The 15778-nt window shown below is 40.4% G+C and overlaps 1 non-coding gene across 1 annotated transcript; it reads right to left on the bottom strand.

The window, feature by feature from the left end:
- Nucleotides 1-9359: 9359 nt before the first annotated feature.
- On the bottom strand, nucleotides 9360-9466 carry LOC148564853 (small nucleolar RNA R71). Its single transcript, XR_015884025.1, has one exon. It is a non-coding gene; the product is annotated as a small nucleolar RNA R71 (small nucleolar RNA).
- Nucleotides 9467-15778: the final 6312 nt, after the last annotated feature.

Here is a 15778-nt window from a genome sequence, read left to right as displayed (position 1 = left end):
AGAAAGTTCACTTGATGCAGTAGCCTCCTCATCTTGCTCTTCCACTTTATCCTTCACATCCATCAATTGGTCTTCATTTTCCTTGATTCGTAGTTCTAAGTGTTTCTCCGTGTCCTCCAATTGCTCATCCGTCTCCTGAGAAATGATTTCTAGTTCTCTCCAGAATTTTTGTTATTTCTCCACAAGTCTGTTGAACCTGGACTCAAACATTGAGAATCTTTGGCTCGTGGAAGTTTGTGTTGGTTGTGAGTCTTGGGATGGTTTTTGTGTTGAGGCATAGTCAAGTGATGAAGAATTTTCAGATGAAAAACTGGAAGGTGAGGTTGGACAATTTTGTATAAGTGAATTGAAGGCACGTTCAAGTGAAGATGGCTCTTGATAAGTGGAATATGGGCTCTCAAATGTTTTCTGGTTTTGCTCCTCCCAGCCACCATTAGAATAGCAGCTTGCATCATTTTGTGGTGGAGGAAGATATCCTATATGATTCTCTTGCTCATCTTGTGTTTCTGAAATAAATCTCCATGGATTGGAGTGCTCAGACTTTGTATTTTCTTGGTGATATTCCCAGCCACCATTAGAGATTGGTGGTGGTGGGTAATATCCCATAAAATTTGTTTGATCATAAGATGAGTTAAACTCCATTTGAATTTTGGAACACACAACACCAAGGAAAATTGAAATTACTCATATCAGAGATGAGAATTTCTTAGTGAGGCAAAAACTCAAACACCTTGGTTTCAATCTAAAATAGAAAACAAAAATAAAGAAAATGCTTGATCTAGACTTCTCACCCACTTAATCATTGTTGATCTAAATCAATCCCCGGCAACGGCGCCAAAAACATGACGGTATTTTTGTGGAAAAACGAATTTTCCAAAACACCTAAAACTAACCGGCAAGTGTACCGGGTCGTATCAAGTAGTAAAACTCACTTAGAGTGAGGTTGATCCCACGAGGATTGATGGATCAAGCAACTTTAGTGGGTGATTAGTTTAGTCAAGCTAACATTGAGTGATTCGAGTGACAATTGAAGCAACAGAAAGTAAATGACAAGAGAAATTGAAGTTGTAGAAAATAAATTGCATTGAAACTTAAAGAGCAAGAAATGTAAATTGCAAGAATCTTAAATGACAAGAAATGTAAATTGCATAAAATGTAAAGGGCTGGGTGCTGGAAGCAATGTAAACAGAGAAGCAAAATTTCAGTGAATAAGAACTTAGAGCAATTGCAAGAGTTGTAAATTGCAGGAAATGTAAATTGGAAGCAATGCAACAGAAAGTAAAACTGCTTGAAGAATGAAAACAGAAAGACTATGCTTAATTTGCAGCAATTTAAAAGAAGGTTGAAGATCTCATGAGTGGAAGAGACTAGAAAACAAGTCTAGATCTCAAATCCTTCCTTGATCCAACAAGAAAATAATATTGCAGAAGAAAAAGAAGATGAAAGCAATAAAGGAAACTCAGATTTTATGCAGAAGAGGAACAAAGAGATTTCAGATCAAGTGAAACAGAATTCCTTCAATTCTTGATCCAAAATTTAAAACAGAAATGAAAACTAAGAGAGAGCTCTCAAATTCTAATGCTCCTCAGTGGAGCCAGCCTCCTCCTCTCTCTAATGGAGCTCTCCTTTTGAAAATGAGAGTGATGCCTTTATATAGGCTTTTTACAAAATAAAATGAAATTGAAATGAAAAACAAATTAAATGAAAATCCTAATTCTAGCTTGTTCTTGTGCCTTTGAGTGATGATGTGGGCTTTGCTTGCTTTGGATTTGAAGAGAGATGGGTTTGGTTGGCCTCAATTCAATTTGGTGAAGAATTGAATTTAATTGGAATTTTGGTTAAATTTTGGCCCATGGTCCACCTCCCAGGGGAAAGCTCGGCTCTTGGCAAGAGCTTTGGCCAAGAGCTTTGGTTCCCTTCCTTGCCAAAGTGTGCGCACGTTCCTTCCTTGTGACAAGAGAACAAAGCTCTTTGCAAGAGCTTGAAAGCTCTTGGCAAGGGCTTTACTTGTCCTTGAGGTCCTTGGTTCAAGTCTTGGGTGGAGCACTTTGTGGAGCAAATTTCCTTGGCACAAGAGTAGTGCCTAGTGTCTTCCCTTGGTATCCCTCTTCGAATCCTGGTGGAAGCACTTTGATTCATTTTCGCTTGTTTTTGGCCCTTAAAGATGCCTTTCACCCGTGCCTCAATTTCATGCCAAATATGGATTTCCATACATCGTTGGAAAGCTCTGAATGTCAGCTTTCCAACGCAACTGGAAGCACATCAATCGGATTTCTGTAGCTCAAGTTATGGCCCTTTGAAGGAGGCATGGTCATGCTGTAAGTGCCCAAGTTTAACTTAGCGAAAATTTTTGCCTCCAAGCTCATTTTCCTTGAGGCAAGCCCGAAAAAGCTCTTTGGCAAGAGCTTCAAAGCTCTTTGCCAAGAGCTTGGCTCTTGGTTCCTTCTTCATGTGTTCTTGATAAAGCTCTTGGCAAGAGCTTTTAAGCTCTTGGCAAGAGCTTTGTGTTCTTGCTCCTTGTTTTGAGCCACGCTTTTCTTCCTTTGGGCCACACTTCTCTTCCTTGATTTGGTCATGGGCCATGCTTTTAAAAGCGTGGCCTAAGCCTCCAAAGTGTGCTCCAACTTTAAAGTGTGCCCAAAATTCCTCTTTTCTTCTTTTTAGCTTATTTTGTGCTCTTTTTGCTTCTTTTTCTTTTTATTTCCTACAAAGTTTATCAAATCAAAAGATCAAAGAAATATACCATTTAAGCACCAAAGAATGCAATATTTAAGCACTAATTATAAATTTCTTGTATGAAAAAGCATAGAAAAACATGACATGGTGACATGTCATCAACAAGCAAACCTCTAAGTTTGGTGTGTTTATCCGTGATCATTAAACCATACCCACCAAGATCATGGCTCCTAAAGGAAAACAACCCACTCCTAAAGGAAAACCACTTTGGAATCAAGGGAGGTTCTTAACCAAAGAACATTCAGACCATTACTACAAAATAATGGGTCTAAGATCAGTGATCCCGGAAGTCAAGTTCGATCTGGAAGAAGATGAATATCCGGAGATCCAAGAGCAGATTCGAAATAGGAACTGGGAAGTCCTAGCTAATCCTGAAATGAAAGTGGGAAGGAATATGGTTCAGGAATTCTATGCTAATCTGTGGCAAACAGACAGGCAAAGAATATATGGAACTTCCCTCTATGACTATAGGACTGTGGTCAGAGGAAAGATTGTTCACATCCACCCTGACAAAATCAGGGAGATCTTTAAGCTACCTCAGCTAAAAGATGACCCAGACTCCTTCAATAGGAGAATGATGAGAGCAAACAAGGGCCTGGATAAGATTCTAGAGGATATATGCATCCCTGGAGCCAGGTGGACCACCAGCACGAAGGGTGCCCCAAATCAACTCAACAGAGAAGATCTCAAACAAGTCGCCAGAGGATGGCTGGACTTCATTGGGCATTCTATATTGCCCACCAGCAACCGTTCTGAAGTCAATATTAGAAGAGCAGTGATGATCCATTGCATTATGTTGGGAAAAGAAGTAGAAGTTCATCAACTGATCCCCTCTGAATTCTACATACTTGCCAACAAGCTAAAATCACAATGGAAAAACAACAAGTGCAGGATGACCCCATCAAGAGGAGGGCGGAAGAATTCCTACTAGAACTCCCTCAATTTGAATACTGGGAACATCTTGAAGCATCTGTTACTAAGTTGTAAGAAACTATGGACCAAATGAAGGAAGAACAGCAAAATCAAAACAGCATGCTCTGCAAACTGCTCAGAGAACAAGAAGTGCAAGGGCGTGAATTGAAGGAATTAAAGCGTCAGAAATTATCTCTTGAAGGGCCAAGCACTCCACAGACTAAAGAGGCATCCACTTCCCAACTTCAAGGTTGTTGAGTTCTGATCTTAACCTTAACCCTGTGATAACTATTTTTATTTGGGTTTTACCTTAGGAGTCATATAGTAGTAATTAGTATCTATATTTTTAATTTTTTTCTCCAATTAAGCTATAATTTATTTTTCTCATCATCATTAAACATGAATAAAATAGAAGAATTTCTTTAGAATAAGAGGCAATATTTTTTGAGTTTTTAATAAGAAAAATTCTAATTATTTACATGTGGGGGCAATGCTTTCTGTCTTCTGAATGAATGCTTGAACAGTGCATATGTCTTTTGAATTTGATGTTTAAGACTGTTAAATATGTTGGATCTTGAAAGAATGATGAACATGAGATATGTTATTGATCATCTGAAAAATCATAAAAATGATTCTTGAAGCAAGAAAAAGCAGTGAATACAAAAGCTTGCAAGAAAAAAAAATGGCGAAAAAAAAAATAATAGAGAAAGAAAAAGAAAAAGCAAGCAGAAAAAGCCAAAGCTCTTAAAACCAAAAGGCAAGAGCAAAAAAGCCAATAGCCCTTAAAACCAAAAGGCAAGGGTAACAAAAAGGATCCAAGGCTTTGAGCATCAGCGGATAGGAGGGTCTGAGGAAACCAAATCCTGGTCTAAGCGGCTAAACCAAGCTGTCCCTAACCATGTGCTTGTGGCGTGAAGGTGTCAAGTGAAAACTTGAGACTGAGCGGTTAAAGTGAAGGTCCAAAGCAAAAAGAAGAGTGTGCTTAAGAACTCTGGACACCTCTAATTGGGGACTTTAGCAAAGCTGAGTGACAATCTGAAAATGTTCACCCAATTATGTGTCTGTGGCATGTATGTATCCAGTGGTAATACTGGAAAACAAAGTGCTTAGGGCCACGGCCAAGACTCATAAAGTAGCTGCGTTCAAGAATCATCACACTGAAATAGGAGGATCAATAACACTATCTGAATTCTAAGTTCCTATAGATGCCAATCACTCTGAGCTTCAATGGATAAAGTGAGATGCCAAAACTGTTCGGAAGCAAAAAGCTACTAGTCCCGCTCATCTAATTAGAATTTGAGCTTCACTCAAAAATTCTGAGATATTATTGCTTCTTGACTTATCTATATTCTATTTTATTTATCTAGTTGCTTGGGGACAAGCAACAGTTTAAGTTTGGTGTTGTGATGAGCGGATATTTTATACGCTTTTTGGGGTTAATTTCATATAGTTTTAGTATGCTTTAGTTATTTTTTTGTTTATTTTCATTAGTTTCTAGGCAAAATTCATATTTCTGGACTTTACTATGAGTTTGTGTGTTTTTCTATAATTTTAGGTATTTTCTGGCTGAAATTTAGGGAGCTGAGCAAAAATCTAATTCAGGCTGAAAAAGGACTGCTCATGTTGTTGGATCCAGACCTCTCTGCACTCGGAATGGAATTTCTGGAGCTACAGGAGTCCAATTGACGCGCTTCGAATTGCGTTGGAAAGTAGACATCCAGGGCTTTCCAGCAATATATAATAGTCCATACTTTGCTCAAGGATAGATGACGTAAACTGGCGTTCAACGCCAGTTCCATGTTGCAGTCTGGCGTCCAGCGCCAGAAACACATTACAAGTTGGAGTTCAACGCCAGAAACAGGTTACAGCCTGGCGTTGAACGCCCAAAATAGCCCAGGCACGTGAGAAGCTTTAGTCTCAGCCCCAGCACACACCAAGTGGGCCCCAGAAGTAGATTTCTGCACTATCTATCATAGTTTACTCATTTTCTGTAAACCTAGGTTACTAGTTTAGTATTTAAACAACTTTTAGAGACTTAATTTTGAGCTGATGACATTTTTAGATCTGAACTTTGTACTCTTTGATGGCATGAGTCTCTAAACTCCATTGTTGGGGGTGAGGAGCTCTGCTGTGTTTCGATGAATTAATGCAATTACTTCTGTTTTCTATTCAAACATGCTTGTTCCTATCTAAGATGTTCATTCGTGCTTCATTATGATGAATGTGATGATCCGTGACACTCATCACCATTCTCAACCTATGAACATGTGCCTGACGACCACTTCCGTTCTACATTAGATTGAATGAGTATCTCTTAGATTCCTTAATCAGAATCTCCGTGGTATTAACTAGAATCCATTGGCAGCATCCTTGAGAATCCAGAAAGTCTAAACCTTGTATGTGGTATTCCGAGTAGGATTCTGGGATTGGATGACTGTGATGAGCTTCAAACTCGCGAGTACTGGGTGTAGTGACAGACGCAAAAGGGTAGTAAATCCTATTCCGGTATGATCGAGAACCTACAGATGATTAGCCGTGCGGTGACAGCGCACCTGGACCATTTTCTCTGAGAGGAAGGATGGTAGCCATTGACAACGGTGATCCACCTACACACAGCTTGCCATAAAAGGGACGTGCGTGCGTGAAGAAGAAGATAGGGGGAAAGCAGAGATTCAGAAGACAAAGCATCTCCAAAACTCCAACATATTCTCCATCATTGCACAATAAGTATTTATATTTATGCCCTCTCACTTTTTACAATTGAACTTGAAAAACACTGTTGTTGGCATCCTGACTAAGAATAATAAGATAACCATAGCTTGCTTCAAACCAACAATCTCCGTGGGATTCGACCTTACTCACGTAAGGTATTACTTGGACGACCCAGTGCACTTGCTGGTTAGTGGTACTAGTTGTGAAAAGTGTGATTCACAATTCGTGCACCACAACGTTAATGAGAAAAGTGATCACCAATAATGCTTTCGAAAGCAATCATAGCCCACGTTAGTTGCCACGTTAACTATATTAACGTGGAGGAGAATTAAAGCTCCAACGTTAGTGGTAAAAGTGAATACCACTAACGTTGGAAAAAGGGGCACACTTAGCCATGTTAAGAGTCACGTTAATTACATTAACGTGAACTCTAACGTGGAAGGAACAAAGAAGTGCCAACGTTAGTGACACTCACCTTTGTCACTAACATTGGACCAAGCCACTATTAGCCACGTTAGTTTCCACGTTAATTACATTAACGTGGAAGCTAACGTGGAGGAAAGAAATGATGAGCCAACGTTAGTGACACTCACCTTTGTCACTAACGTTGGAGATGGCAATCACCACCACGTTAGTGGCCACGTTAACACAATTAACGTGAGGCACTAATGTGAGAAGGGGCGTTTGCAGCGTTAGTGACAAAGGTAAGTGTCACTAACGCTCTCGAAGCTGAGGCATGCCCACGTTAAGGGTCACGTTAGCTACACTAACGTGGACTCTAACGTAGGGAGGAAGGGCAACAAGCAAACGTTATTGGAAAAGGTGAATGCCAATAACGTTTGTGAAGGACCAAGAGGCAACGTTAGTGGTCACGTTAGTGCCACTAACGTTGAAGTTAACGTGGACCATCTTGGGTTAGGAACATTAGTGAAAAAGGTGATCGTCACTAACGTCCTCGAACCCACATTTTCACTTAACGTTAATACCACTAAGGTCCTAACTAATGTCCATGCCTAACTCACACTTTCTCTGCAAGCTAAGCTGAGCCCACTGAAGACTGCAACTGCTTCAACTAAAGATCCAAGGGCCCATATCCAAGACTTAAAGAGCCAACTAGAAGATAATAAGAGTAGTATATATATGAGTAGTTTTGAACTAGTAAGGGAGCTTTTGGCATTGGGAGAACTACTCTCTGTATAATTTTACTTTCTCTACAACTTCTAGTTTTACTTTTAGAATGTATTTTCCATGTTTGCTTTCCATTCCCAGAGCTATGAACAACTAAACCCTTTTCATTGGGTTAGGGAGCTCTGTTGTAATTTGATGGATCAATAATAGTTTTCATTATTCTTCTTCTTTTTTTTCTCTTGATTTTACTAGAAAGCTTTCAATCTTCATCCAATTGGGTAGTTGTCTTGGAAAAGAAGCTATTCATACTTGGATCTCTTCGAAACCTTGGAAGAGGAATGAAGAGATCCTGCTAGAAATGCTTTCTCATGTTGGACCAAATTGGGGTTTGGACGGATATAGTGACATATAATTCTCCCAATGCTTTGATTTGGAAATACATGTGGTATAATCAGTGACCATACTTCATCTCTTCTTATGAGCAATTAGACCAAGGAATTGGCTATTGATCAAGAATTGAGAGATTGAATTACCAAGGAATTAGAATTCAATCACTTAAGATTGCCAAGGAGATCAATGAATGCATTGATTGAGGAAGAGATGAAAATGAACTTGATCCGGAGAATACAACATCTCCTGAGCCCAATGAACTCCCCATTTCTGATCTTACCCATTCTCTTTACTTTCTGCCTTTTACTTTTATGTTCATCCTTCCCATTCCCCATTTAAGATTCTGCAATTTACTTTCCGTCATTTATATTCAGTTCTTTATTTCCAGCAATTACATTTTCTGCCATTTACTTTTCCACAATTTAATTTCCTGTAATTCTCAAATCAAATTCTGCTTAGCTCAACTAGAACATTCTTCTGATTAAAGTTGCTTGACCAATCAATCCCTGTGGGATTTGACCTCACTCTATTGTAATTTTTTACTTGACGACAATTTGGTATACTTGCCGAGGGAAAATTGTTGAGAGACAAGTTTCCGTGCATCAAGTTTATGGCGCTGTTGCCGGGGATTGATTTTGTATCAACAATGATTAAATCGGTGGATAACTAGATTGAGCATTTTTCTTTTGTTTGATTTAATTTCTGTTTGATTGATTTACTTTCAGTTTCAGTTATTTTCTTCCCTTTACCCCTACCCGTTTGTGGTGTTCTCTTATTTGTTACAATTCGATTCACTAACCCACTAACTGTTTAATAAACTGCATCACTCACACTAACAGTATTTTTAACAAGAATACTCTCTATCTCCCTTTTGCTTTGGCCTTGTTGGTTGTATGACAGGTAGAAGAAGTGGGGCTTCAACCTCTTTTAATTCTGAACCTGAGAGGACCTTCCTTAGATTAAGGAGGGAAGCAAGAGGAAATAGAGTTGTTTGTGCTGAGAAAGAGGAAGAGTACTTTGAACTAGGCATGGATGAGAATATGGAGAATCATCATGAAGAAGAAGCTCACAACCATGGCAGAGAAGGTCCAGTGCATCATGCTGAGCAAGAGAGAAGAGTTCTAGGATCTTACATAAATCCAAACCCAGGAAACTGTAGAAGTAGCATCCAAAAGCAAACCATACATGCCAATAACTTTGAACTAAAGCCACAGCTCATCACCCTTGTTCAGAACAACTGTTCATTCGGAGGAAGTGTCCAAGAAGACCCCAATCAACATCTAACCACATTCCTAAGGATATGTGATATTGTGAAGTCTAATGGTGTTCATCCCGACACCTATAGATTGTTTTTGTTCCTCTTCTCACTCAAGGACAAAGCATCTAAATGGCTGGAATCCTTCCCGAAGGAGAGTTTAAAAACCTGGGAGGATGTGGTGAACAAATTCTTGGCGAGATTCTATCCTCCTCAAAAGATCAACAGGTTGAGAGCTGAGGTACAAACCTTCAGGCAATAAGATGGTAAAACTCTATATGAAGCATGGGAGAGGTTTAAGGACTTGACAAGAAGGTGCCCACCAGATATGTTCAATGAATGGGTGTAGTTACACATTTTCTATGAAGTTCTTTCTTACGAATCAAAGAAGGAAGTAGACCACTCATCTGGGGGATCTCTGAACAAGAAGAAGACCATCGAAGAAGCCATAGATGTCATTGAGACTGTAGCTGAGAATGACTACTTCTATGCTTCTAAAAGAGGCAACACTAGAGGAGTGATGGAGCTAAACAACGTGGATGCATTGCTGGCTCAAAATAAGATGATTACCAAGCAGTTGGCTGACCTTACCAAGAAGATGGAGAGGAACCAAGTAGCAGCAATCACCACCTCATCAGCAGCTCAAGAAGGAGTGAATGCAGAGACAGAGGGTGATCACGAACACGCCAACTACATTGGAAATTCACCTTGGCAGACTCATGATCCATACTCCAAAACTTATAATCCTGGTTGGAGGAACCACCCAAACTTTGGGTGGGAAAATCAACAAGATCAAGGCCAAGATCAGAGACGTCACAACCCCAACAACAGTACAGCTCACCAACATTCCACACAGAGATCATATCAGCACCCATCTAACAACATATCTCAACACCCATACCAAAGCCAAAATGGCCCTACTCATCCCTCCAACCTTAACTCACCATCATCCGAAGATAGACTCTCAAGGATTGAGACCCTACTTGAGGGTATATGTAAGGAAATTCAAGATAATAAGGTGTTCAAGGAGGAGGTGCGAGCCAATATTAAGAACCAGGGAGACACCATCAAGAGGCTGGAGTTTCAAGTGGGATACATCTCTGAGAAGATTCTGAAACCTACTGATAGCTTCCCAAGTGACACAGAGAAAAACCCGAGAGGTGAAGCAAAGAAAGTAAGATGGGAAGATTGCAAGATGGTTACTATAAGTGATAAGGGGATTGAGGAAGAGCTGAACAAACCATTGGAACAACCTGGAGATACCTCAGCAGAGAAACAAGAAGAGGGTCACCAAGAAACCAAAACTACACAGAAGGAGATTCTGAACTTCTATGCACCCTTTCCACAAAGACTCAAGGGTGGTGTAAAAAAGAGAATATGCTCAAAATTCCTCGACATGTTTGCATCCCTTCATCTGAACATACCATTCATCAAGGCTCTCCAACAAATGCCCTCATACATTAAGTACATGAAGGAGCTGCTGACCAGGAAAAGCTCACTCAAGGGAGGGCAAACAATAGTGATGAATAAGGAGTGCAGTGCTCTTATACAACCAGAGTTGCCTACAAAATGGAAGGAACCAGGGAGTTTTCACATTCCCTGTGCCATAGGAGACACACTGATTGATAAGGGACTCTGTGATCTAAGAGCAAGCATTAATTTAATGCCTCTATCTCTCATGAAGAAGCTGCAGATCAATGAGCTAATGCCCACAGATGTAGTCATCAGGCTGGCTGACAAAACTCAAAAACAAGCAGTAGGAGTGGTTGAAAATGTGTTGGTGAAGGTTGGGAATTACTTCCTTCCCACAGACTTTGTCATATTGGAAATGGAAGAGAGTCACCTTCACCCAATCATATTGGGAAGACCATTCCTAGCTACAGCCAGAGCGCTCATAGATGTGGAGCGAGGAGAGCTAATACTGAGGATACATGATGAACAACTCGCATTCAATGTCTTCAAACCCTCATAAGAAGCAGATCAGGAAAACAAGGAACCAAGAGGAGAGCAGGACAAGGCACTGGTGGAAGAAACAAGTATTGAAACACAAGCTGTACACGTGGGAATCCCTTTGGTTGATGAGCAAGACAGTCAGTAGTTGTCACAGCTAAAGGAAAACCAGGATGAACCTAAACCACCAGAGTCATATGAGACCAGCAATAAAATTTCATGGGAAAAAGAGGCCACAAAGAGCATGGCAACATCAAAAGAAACAAAGAAGAAGGCACCAAGGAGATGGAGGAACAAGAAGATCCCCACAGAGAATTTCTCTCCAGGGGATAAAGTGATCTCAGCTTATTTCCCAATTATCCCACCTCATCTCCCCACCATCCCATCTCAGCTACCTAAAGTTTTCACCATCAACAGAATTCTCTCCTTAGAACATGTGGAGATTCTTGATGAAGCCAATGGAGATAGATTTACTGCGAGGGGGAAGATTTGAAGCATTACCAACCACCCTGACAAAGTCAAAACGTCAAGCTAGTGACGCTAAAGAAGCGCTTCATGGGAGGCAACTCATGTTTTATATGCTTTTAAAGTAGTTAATAATGCAAGGTTCATAAATTCCAAATCAACTTTGACACATACTTGAATGAATCTTTTTATGCAGCACATAGTGAAGAACAAGTTTGGTGTTCAAGGCATACTAAGAGAGCATAAATGCAATTCATATCATGTCACTCTTAGAGCCTTGAACAAAACTTTGTACACCACATGGCCACAAACTAAGTTTGGTGTCACCAATGTTGCATACATGGACAATCAAATAGTCAGTTGGTTTGCATTCATGAATGGCATTTAGTTAGTTAAAAAAAAACTTTAAAAAGTAGTTATCCCATTTTTTTAATTTTGCTGCCGCTATCCACAAATTCATTAATCACATTCCTTTTGTAGGAGAATTGATGGGACAATTGAAGGAGGAAGGGTTCGGCCACTTCAAAAGAAGAGGACTATACACGTGTCTTCAAGGGGAATGCATTGGGAAATGTTGCCATGCAACATTGAAATAATGACACGCTTGGAAATCGAACCAACCCCATCATAAAGTTGATGATCCTTGTGCTCATCCCATGCTAAACCCCATCCGCTCATCATACACCCACTCCATCAATCCACACCTTTCATTCACTCACCACCTCCCTATATAAGTGGTTCTTATTCCGTACCCCCTTCACATTCTAATCCCATTCTCTGTACTTCCCATTTTCGGCACCCAACTCCTTTTACCCCATCAAAAGCACTCTCACCCACTCCCTTAACTACACCCCATCTTAATCGGCCGAAGTCCATCATTAACCAATAATTCTCAACACCTTCCCATCTCAAAAATCACTTATGGCATCATCAAGCTCTAAAAGAAGAAAGGGGAAGGAGCCTATGGAGCAGCGCCCTTTTGATTAAAAGAAGTTTAGAACCTTTCACCATGCATTTCAATATGGGTGGATGGCTGATAAGGAGATCATATACGAGCTAGGCTTTCAAGTCAGAAAAATGGAGTGCCCTGAAATCACAGAGAATGTGGAAAAGAGAGGATGGGAGCTCCTCACTGATCCGGTCACAAAAGTAAACGCAACTCTTGTAAGAGAGTTTTACGCAAATGCAGTCAGGTATGATAAGGTAGATGAGTCCTATACAAGCTTTGTAAGAGGGGTGACCATGGATTTTAGTCCCATGAGCATCATGAGGGCATTAAAACTACGAACCATACCATTTGCAGAAGAAAGCTATCACTCCAGAATAGATAGTAGTCCCAATTGTAACCAAATAGTGCAAGATATTTGCATGCAAGGAGCTGATTGGGTACGAGATCCTCAGGGGAAGCCCAAGTTCATCAAGAGAGGGGACCTCACTCCTGAAGCAAAGGGGTGGTTCGAAATTGTAAGGAGATCCATCCTCCCCGCCGGGAATAACTCAGAGGTGAATCTTAAGAGAGCAACAATGGTGCAATGTATACTTAAGGAGGGAGAGATCAAGGTTCATGAACTCATAGCCCAAGGCATTAGGAAGATGGCTGAGAAAAGCGATTCTGGAGGAAGGTTAGGCTACCCCAGCACTATTTTCCGTCTGTGTGACAGGACTGGGGTGGTGTTCGAGGATGAGAACCCCGGGTGGATAAAAGTGGGCATCCCAATTACTGTTCGACGGATGCATGCTGTTGCATCTCCCCTACCTCAACGAAAGCCAAGAAAGAGGCCAGCCCATCAAGTGGTAGAAGGATAAAACCTAGAGGAGAAAGCCCCTTTGGACATGCACCAACTACAGGAAACTATTGATGACTTATCTAGACAATACTTGGAAAATCAAGGGGCACAGAAAGAGCTTCAACTACAGTTGATGGACCGTCAAGAAGAATCACTCTCTAGATGGATGAATCAACAGGGGGAGTGGCAAAAGCAAATGATGGAGTAGCAACTGGAACAAGGGAAACAATGGGGTGAATCCTTCCACAGGTTGGAACAAAGGCAGGATCAACAACAAGAAGCCATCCAAAAGCTAATCAACATCCAAGCACATCAAGGTGCACACATACATGAAATGCATCGGAAACAATTAGAACAGGCAGAACTCTTCGATGAATACAGGGCGTTCTCAGAAGGAGTTTACATGAACGAGACTGGACATCATGTGAACACTCAAGCCAGGCTCGGATATTTAGTTGGACAACTGCCTATACTGCATCTGGAAATCACAAGATATGAAGAAGTGAAGGATGAATTAGCACGAGAAGAAAGAAAGAGGGTAGAAAAGAGTCATGAATCAGTAAGGAAGGCACTTGAGGATTGGGAAAAAGCCAGACTGGCACGGATACAAGAAAACACAAGTGGACACAAAGAGGACAAATAAGAGGGAGAGCATGAGCACCCCCATGAGTAAAAAGTGGTGGAGTTCCCTCATTGTCCTATCTTTTTCAAGTTTTAAATAAGGAAAATCATGTATGAAATAGAACATGTTTCCATGGTAGTTTAGGATTTTCAATTCTGCCTTTAAGTTTGCATTGCTTAGGTCTATGCTTGCTAGTCTAATGTCACTGCTGCATTTTCACCTTGCTCACTTGTATGCTTGTCCTTTAAGTCAAATAAAAAAAGAGAATGTTATGAGAAAAACTAGAGTGATGTTCAATTTGTGGAGTAAGTTCTTGATCTTGTGGTGTAGTAATTACTTAGCTAAGTTGGTTCACCAACAAGGTAGGAAGGCAACTATCTGTCTTGAATTATATGCTTGAAACAAACCCCATGAGACTAGCTAAATAACAAGATCCTAATAAGAAAAAGGGAAAGAAAAATGAAAGTTGAGAAATAAAGAAAAAGAGTAAGAAATAAGGCTAGGCATCAAGGGTTGAATCTTGAGGCATGTGTCTGTGGTGCTCCTATGTAAAGGATATGCTTGGATGAATAAGCTCTCAGGGGTGCCTTATCACTTGGTAACTTGGGTTAACTAACTCGGGATTATCAGCTGAAAGTCCACTATCAAGAGTAACCTTTGCTATAGAACACTTAGTAACCCAAAGAGGTGCTGGATACCAAGGTCTCAAGTAAGAAAATAACAAACCATGTGCCTGTGGTGTGTATGTATGGGGGAAAGAGACTTGAGGGAGTAAGTCCTTAGGGGTGTCTTAACACCCAGCACCTTGGACCAACTGGTTCGGGAGTGCTGGCTGAAAGCTTATCTTAAAGAGTCGCCCTCTCACAAAGCACCTAGTCTAGGAACACAATTAAACCTTGAAAAGACAAAGGGATCAATGAATAAAAGTCTCATAGGGTGCAATCAAGTTGCTATGCATGAAACCCCATAAAACCAAGGATATGACTTCCACAATAATGACTCATTTCTCTTGTCATTTCATTCATCATTCTCATGTTCCAGTACTTGCTTAGGGACAAGCAAGCTTTAAGTTTGGTGTTGTGATGCCAGGGCATTTTGGCCAGTTTTACTGACCTTTTCTTTACTGTTTTAGGATAGTTTCATGCATTTTCTTAGTTAATAAGTAAGTTTTGGGTAGATAATCACTTACATCTTGATTCAAGCAAACATTGTAAATTTTATATGATTTTATGAGAATTATGCATGAATTGACTGATAAAATGGATGATGCATGATCTCATGAGTTAGAACCTAGCTTTGATGCACTTTACTTGCTTGATTTCAAGACAAAGGAAGCAAGGAAGATGCACGTTAATAGTCACGTTAGTTAGACTAACGTGACCATTATAGTGGAATGGGAGCCAGCTTGGAACGTTAATGAGAAAAGTGATCGCCAATAATGCTTTCGAAAGCCATCATAGCCCATGTTAGTTGCCACGTTAACTACATTAACATGGAAGCTAACGTGGAGGAGAAGTAACGCTCCAACGTTAATGGTAAAAGTGAATACCACTAACGTTGGAAAAAGGGGCACACTTAGCCACATTAAGAGTCACGTTAATTACATTAACGTGAACTCTAACGTGGAAGGAACAAAGAAGTGCCAACGTTAGTGACACTCACCTTTGTCACTAACGTTGGACCAAGCCACTATTAGCCATGTTAGTTGCCACGTTAATTACATTAACGTGGAAGCTAACGTGGAGGAAAGAAATGATGAGCCAACGTTAGTGACACTCACCTTTGTCACTAACGTTGGAGATGGCAATCACCACCACGTTA

This window comes from Arachis ipaensis, chromosome B5, assembly GCF_059453495.1.
Source record: "Arachis ipaensis isolate K30076 ecotype BB chromosome B5, ASM5945349v1, whole genome shotgun sequence".
NCBI lineage: Eukaryota > Viridiplantae > Streptophyta > Magnoliopsida > Fabales > Fabaceae > Arachis > Arachis ipaensis.
Note: the sequence above shows the minus strand (reverse complement) of the source record. Positions and strands in the feature narration are given on the sequence as shown.